General features: G+C 45.4%; 1 protein-coding gene across 1 annotated transcript in view; it reads left to right on the top strand.

The window, feature by feature from the left end:
* Positions 1 to 675: 675 nt before the first annotated feature.
* CC2D2B (coiled-coil and C2 domain containing 2B) overlaps positions 676 to 7,272 on the top strand; it is a 130,366-nt gene continuing 123,769 nt past the window's right edge. Inside the window, exon 1 of the mRNA XM_033187631.1 lies at positions 676 to 1,434. The gene's annotated coding sequence lies outside the window, so the exon portion shown is untranslated. The remainder of the gene's footprint in view (positions 1,435 to 7,272) is intronic.

Genomic DNA, 7,272 nt, shown 5'->3' with positions numbered 1-7,272 from the left:
CAAGAAGATATAAAGATACAGAGGGGTTTACATATGGGGAGTCTAGAGAAAGAGTTTCCAGTTTCCAGAAGAAGGCAGATAGTGAGATGATTAGCGATGGAGAAGGTGTGGGAATGATGCTGCGAGAAGGGATCAGTTATCTGGGTGGTTACCAAGTATGACAGAAACTATAGGGAGAGTGGGAGTTATGGTCTCAAATGAAACTCTAATATTGTTCAGTGCCAAGCTGTCAGAAACACTGAGACTTTATTTTGCTTACTAAGGTTGAACACTAGCGACTAATTTTGGTCACTACAGTATTAAAAAATAAAGACAATTCTAAGAAATGTAGTCAATTAATGAATATCAGAATAAAGATGTTAATAGTTTATTCCCTGTTATTAACATGTATATTTAGAAAGAAAATAAGAGCAAAGCTTAAAAATGCATGGAAGGCTTACACAGGACGACTGCTGGGGCACAATGCCTGACACAGAACGCAGTTAAGCACCGTGGAAGGCTCGAATGAGTGAAAGCATACAAACCACCACTGTGCGGCGCTCCATACTAGCAAGTTTCCGAAGTTCGTCCCAGCCGGTTTCCCTGAACAAGCTCCCAACCGCATCACGTTTAGTTTATCTCATTATTCTAACTAGGAGGAAGGCAATGGGAAAAAGAAAAACAACGAGGGCTGTACTCTATTAGGCAATGAATAACGACACGTGGGTGAGCGTGTCTCGTATGCCCTATTTTAATACTTCAAACATAGTACATTAGTAGGCTAACAGCAAGCTCTGGAAATAAAAGGAACCGCTTGCATATTTAGGGGGCTCTTTTGGAAGTCACAAAGGAATCACCTGAAGTCAAAGCTCCCCTCTTTTCCTGGCAAGGCAGGGACGACGGCAAGCATAAAGTAGGTCCCAGCGCGCCGCAACCCGCGCAACTGGCTGGCTGGCGTCCCACGGCCTCCCGCCTCCACGCTGCGTCCTCCACGCTCTTCCCACGGCGGCGCCCCGCAGCGTCCTCCCCGGGGACGCCCGCTCAGCCGGGAGCTCGCGGCCGGTACTCACCTGCTGGGTATACGCCTCTTCACCACGACGAGAGGGGTGAGGGCCCCACGCCGCAGGCAACCCCGCTCTCAGGCCTCCTCCAGAACAGAACCCAGGGGACGCTACAACTCACACGCGCGCGGGCAGAGGCGAGGAGCGGGGATGATAGACCCGGGGAGCGAACACACTTGGCGCACCGAAGATTCCCGCAGGCGCGCGCTCCGCTCCTGCTGGCAGGCCAGGGGCCGCAGTGCGCATGCTCCCGGGTTGCCGTGGCTTGCAGCCGGCGGGTGCCGTGGGGCGGGCGCAGGGTGCGATGGGCGGTTGGTGATCATCTTAGCCTGCGGTAGATGGTGTGCCCTGCCCTCGCTGCCCAGACGTTAAGAAAAGTGCACTGTGCGTCCAGGTGAATGTCGGGCTGCTGGTGAAGGTTTCTCTGATTCTTCCCTGTCAGACATTCCCGCACTTTTGTGGAGCTCTGCTCCATGGGGAGAACCAGCTGGGCTGGGATAACGGGAGCCGGGTCCGCGCAGGCCGCTGGGACTTGTAGTCCGACCAGTTCGTTAGCCAATTTGGGAATGAGTACAATTGAAAATCACTCGAGGCGGGCGCGGTGGCTCAAGCCTGTAATCCCAGCACTTTGGGAGGTCGAGACCATCCTGGCTAACACGGTGAAACCCCGTCTCTACTAAAAAATACAAAAAAAACTAGCCGGGCGAGGTGGCGGGCGCCTGTAGTCCCAGCAACTCGGGAGGCTGAGGCAGGAGAATGGCGTGAACTCGGGAGGCGGAGCTTGCAGTGAGCCGAGATCCGGTCACTGCACTCCAGCCTGGGCGACAGAGTGAGACTCCGACTCAAAAAAAAAAAAGAAAGAAAATCACTCGAGAGCAGTGTTTGATTTGTATCAAATACGGGTCGGCATATTATTAATTCAGTGCCTACTGTGTGTGCTGAACACCTTGCGCTAGTCCTGGTCTTCACATTAGGATAAGCAGAAAGATGAACTTGCAAGGTAGAATGTAATGAACAAAATTCACATTACGAACTACAAGTGCTGTTGGAGATCAAGAGACAGAGTTAGAAAAAACTTCCTGGAAGACGTGGAGTTTGAATCAGCCTTTGAAACACGGAATGCTATCCAGTTGCGGGGAAGTTGTAAAAATTAAAGGATGGAGATGCCAGGAGGTGTAAACAGGAACTCCATCCAGCTATAGTTGAGGGATTATGTTGGAGAGTGGACACTGCGGCTTAGATGGGGAAGTGGATGTGAGGGTTTTTTGGCTTCACTTTCAGAAAGGGCCTCCGGGTTGACTTTCTGTCTAATTGAGGTTATAAGTATAGACACAGAGGTACATCTTCAGGTTTGAATAAAAGGCATTACAGTACTTAATTGTTTCGAGTTTCTGGACCTCCTGGCCTGTGGTTGCTCTAAGAATTAATATATTTTTATAAATCTTGTAATTTACTTTTGAGTAGCAAAACTACATTGCATGGTGTGTGCTAGATGTAAAATTTCAAAATATAATATGACAGTTTTTGTAACCTGTTTCCACATTAGTTTTCATGTACCAGAAGTCCCAAGATAGAGAAGTGGGCCCAAATCTTTCTTGATCTACAGGAGCAGGACATGATGACTTGGGAACTGGTCCTGAGAGGAGTAGGTGATTTAGTTTTGTTGCCTTTCAAAGACTTAAATAAATTCACAGATCAGAAAATCTTTTGTCACGCCACTTGTTCCTAGGTTTTGATTTTGGAAAACAAGGTAACAGTTAATTTTTATACTTGCCAGTTAATGCAATACATGGAAGTCATAATGTTTTTTGTAGTACACTGAAATACTGCTGTATTCCACTGAACTAAGTAAAGAATTGTTAAGTTAAATTCTAATTCTTCCATAACCTAATAACAATAAAGGGTAGCTGGTACCATATATTTAGTAGATTATTTTTACAAAATGCTATTGTTGCCTTAATTACATCATAACTGTGAATGAGACCTTAATTCTGGACATAGAATCCTAATTCAGGCCGGGCGCGGTGGCTCAAGCCTGTAATCCCAGCACTTTGGGAGGCCGAGACGGGCGGATCACGAGGTCAGGAGATCGAGACCATCCTGGCTAACACGGTGAAACCCCGTCTCTACTAAAAATACAAAAAACTAGCCGGGCGAGGTGGCGGGCGCCTGTAGTCCCAGCTACTCAGGAGGCTGAGGCAGGAGAATGGCGTGAAACCCGGGAGGCGGAGCTTGCAGTGAGCTGAGATCCGGCCACTGCACTCCAGCCCGGGCGACAGAGCAAGACTCCGTCTCAAAAAAAAAAAAAAAAAAGAATCCTAATTCAAATTAAGTCTGGAAGAGCATCATTTAAGAAACATTGTTATAAGAGAGTTCAGAAAGATGTCTTCATACTGTGTGACAATAGATGAACTGAGATAAAGATAAAATTGGATTTTGGTCTGAATTCAGATCTGCTAAGGAAGGAAACTGCATTAATACATTTAGAAATATTTCTAACAAGAGCCACGGGAAAATTAAAGGGAACCAAATTTCTGACTGGATCACAATTAAAGATATGTAACTATATACTAGGATATGCATTGTGTAACCATTTCCCCATGCTAGAAATTTTTCTGTGGTTTTATTTTGCTAGCACTCCTGAAACCAAATGGCAGGTGACAGAAGTAACCAAGGTGATTGAAAATTGTGCCAAAAAGAAGTCTGTGCTGATTCAGGGATCTCGCTTAGTCTTGTGCCCGCAGAACTGATTTAGAAATTTGTTTAGGCCAAGCACAGTGGCTCATGCCTGTAATTCCAATGCTTTGGGAGGCTGAGGCAGGAGGATTGCTTGAGGCCAAGAATTCGAGAGCAGCCTGAGCAACATAGCGAGACCCTGTCTTCACATAACAATAATAATAATTAGCCGAGCCTTAGAGACACATGCCTGTAGTCCTAGCTACTCAAGAGGCAGAAGCAGGAAGATCACTTGAACCCAGGAGTTCGAGACTGTAATGGACCGTCATCATGTCACTGCACTTCAGCTTGGGTGAAAGAGTGAGACCGTGTCCCTGAAAAACAAACAGATAAACAAAAACTTGTGTGGCGTTCTAGTTTCTACAAATGTCTGGGGAATTGCACGAACTTGCATTTAACCGTCATGTTGAATGATACTCTTGTATTAGGCCTTTCTTGCATTGTAACAGAAGAATACTAGGTAATTTATAAAGAAAAGAGTTTTAATTGACTCACAGTTCTGCAGACTATACAAGCATGGCTCTAACATCTGCTTCTGGTGAGGGCATCAGGGAGCTTACAATCATAGTGGAAGGGAAGGGGAACCAGCATGTCACATGGCAAGAGAGGAAGTAAAAGAGACAAGGGGGAGGTCCTGGACAGACTCTTTTAAACAACTAGATCTCATGTGAAGTAACTGAGCAAGAACTCACTCATCATGAAGGGGATGGTGCTAAGCCAACCATGAGGGATCCACCCCCACAATCCAATCACTTCCCACCAGGCCCCATCTCCATTATTGGGAATCACATTTCAACATGAGATTTGGAGGAGACAAACATCCAAATCATGTCATTCCACCCTTAGCCTCCCAAATCTCACATCCTTCTGACATTTCAAAATATAATCACGCCTTTGCAATAGTCCCCAAAGTCTTAATTCACTCCAGCCTTAACTCAAAAATCCCAAAGTCCAAAGTCTCATCTGAAATTCAAGGCCAAATTCCTTCCACCTCTGCTCCTGCAAAATAAAAAACAAGTTATTTACTTCCTAGATACAATGGCAGTGCAGGCACTGGGGAAACATTCCCACTCCAAAAGGGAGAAATTGGCCCAAAGAGAGGAGTAATAGGCCCCATGCAAGTTTGAAATCCAGCAGGCCAGGCATTAAATCTTAAAGTTCCAACGTAATACTTGACTCCATGTCCTGCATCCAGAGCACACTGGTGCAAGGGGCGGACTCCCAAGGTCTTGGGGAGCTTCGCCTCTGTGGCTTTGCAGGGTGGAGCTCACATGGCGGTTGTCATGGGTTGAAGTTGAGTGCTTGCAGCTTTTCCAGGCAGGGAGTGCGAGCTGCTGGTGAATCTACCGTTCTGGAGTCTGGAGGGTGATGGCCTCTTCCCACAGCTCCACAAGGTAGTGCCCCAGTGGAGACCCTGTGGGGGCTCCAACCCCACACTGCCCCTCAGCATTACCATAGTAGAGTTTATCTGTGAGTGTTCACCCTGTAGCAGTCTTCTGTCTGGGCACCCAGGCTTCTTCATATATCCCCTGATATCCAGGTGAAAGCTGCCAAGCCTCCTTCATACTTGCATTCTGAGCACCTGCAGACTTAACACCCTGTGGAAGCCACCAAGGCTGACAGCTTGCACACTCTGGAGCTGCAGCCCAAGCTGTACCTGGGCCTCTCTGAACCAAGGCTGGAGCCAGAGCAGCTTAGATACAGGGAGCAGTGTCTTGAGGCTGAGCAGGGTGGTGGGGCCCTGGGCTTGCTCCCTGAAATCATTCATTCCTCCTAGGCCTATGGGCCTGTAATTGCAGGGACTATCTGAAAAACTTCTGAAATGCCTTTGAGGCCTTATTCCCATTGTCTTGGATAATAGCACTTGGCTCTCTTTTAGTCAAGTTAATCTCTCTAGCAAGTGATTGCTCCACAGCCTGCTTAAATTCTTTCTCTGCCACAGGGTCAGGCTGCAAATGTTTCAAACTTTTATGCTCTACTTCCTTTTTAAATATAAGTTCCAACTTTATTCCTTTGCTACCACATCTGATAATAGCCTGTTAGAAGTAGTCATGTCACTTTTTGAATGCTTTGGTGTTTAGAAATTTCTTCTGCCAGATACCCTAAGTCATCACTCTTAAGTCCAAACTTCCACAGATTCTGGGACATGGACACAGTGCAGCTAAGTTCTTTGCTAGGGCATAACAGGGGTGATCTTCACTCCAATTCCCAGTAACTTTCTCATTTCCATTTGAGACCTCATCAGCCTGGACTTCACTGTCCATATCTCTATCCGCATTTTGGCCACAACCATTTAGCCAGTCTCTAAGAAATTCCAAACTTTCCCTCATCTTCCTGTCTTCTTCTGAGCCCTCCATACTCTTATAACCTCTGCCCCTTACCAAGTTCCAAAGCCACTTCCACATCTTCAGGTATCTGTACAGAATGCTTCACATCTTGGCACCAACTTTCTGTGTTAGGTCATTTTTGTGTCACTATAAAGGAATTCCTGAGACTGAGTAGTTTATAAATAAAAAAAGTTTAATTGGCTCACAGTTCTGCAGGCTGCACAAATATGGCTGCAGCATCTGCTTCTGGTGACGGCCTCAGGAAGCTTACAATTGTGGTGGAAAGAAAGGAAAGTTGGCATGCCATATGGTGAGACAAGGAGCAAGAGAGAGAAAAGCAAGGTATCAGACTCTTTTAAACGATTAGATCTCATGTGAACTGAGCAAGAACCCACTCGTCACCAAGGGTATGGTGCTAAGCCATCCATGAGGGATCCACCCCCACAGTCCAATCACTTCCCACCAGGCCCCATCTCCAACATTGGGGATACATTTCAACATGAAATTTGGAGAGGACAAACATTCAAACTGTATCAACTCTGCTGCAAAGGTATTTGTGGAGCCAAAAAAGGATGTAGAAAGAGACGTAAATCTTATAGTGTCTTTTCAGCCTCCACTGACTAACACTATTTTTATTAAATTTAATGATTTTTATAACTTAGAAATATAATAATTTGAAATCAGTTAATTGCTCTAATTTTGTTGTGTTACCATCAACAAGTTGCTTTTTATTTTTTTTATTGAATTGATGTCTTATTGGTTTTCATTGTGAAATTTCAGAAGTTGGCTTCCATCCCAAAGACTCTATGAATGACAGGATGAGACGTTAGGAATTCTGGCTTTTGTAATCATAGAAAACTAATGTGTTTGGTTTCATCTTTGACGTTAATTTCATTAATTACAAACATAAATTAAGAAAACAGCAAAATCTATTGTACTAATACTAAAGAAGTTTATATATAATATATATATTTATATATAATATATATATATATTTTTGAGATAGAGTCTCACTCTGTCACCCAGGCTGGAGTGCAATGGCACAATCTAGGCTCACTGCAACCTCTGCCTCCCGGGTTCAAATGATTCTCCCACCCCAGCCTCCCAAGTAGCTGGGATTATGGGCACCCGCCACCATGCCCGGCTAACTTTGCTATTTTTGTGGAGAG

Source organism: Trachypithecus francoisi, unplaced genomic scaffold (assembly GCF_009764315.1).
Source record: "Trachypithecus francoisi isolate TF-2019V2 unplaced genomic scaffold, Tfra_2.0 Contig01579, whole genome shotgun sequence".
Lineage (NCBI taxonomy): Eukaryota > Metazoa > Chordata > Mammalia > Primates > Cercopithecidae > Trachypithecus > Trachypithecus francoisi.
Note: the sequence above shows the minus strand (reverse complement) of the source record. Positions and strands in the feature narration are given on the sequence as shown.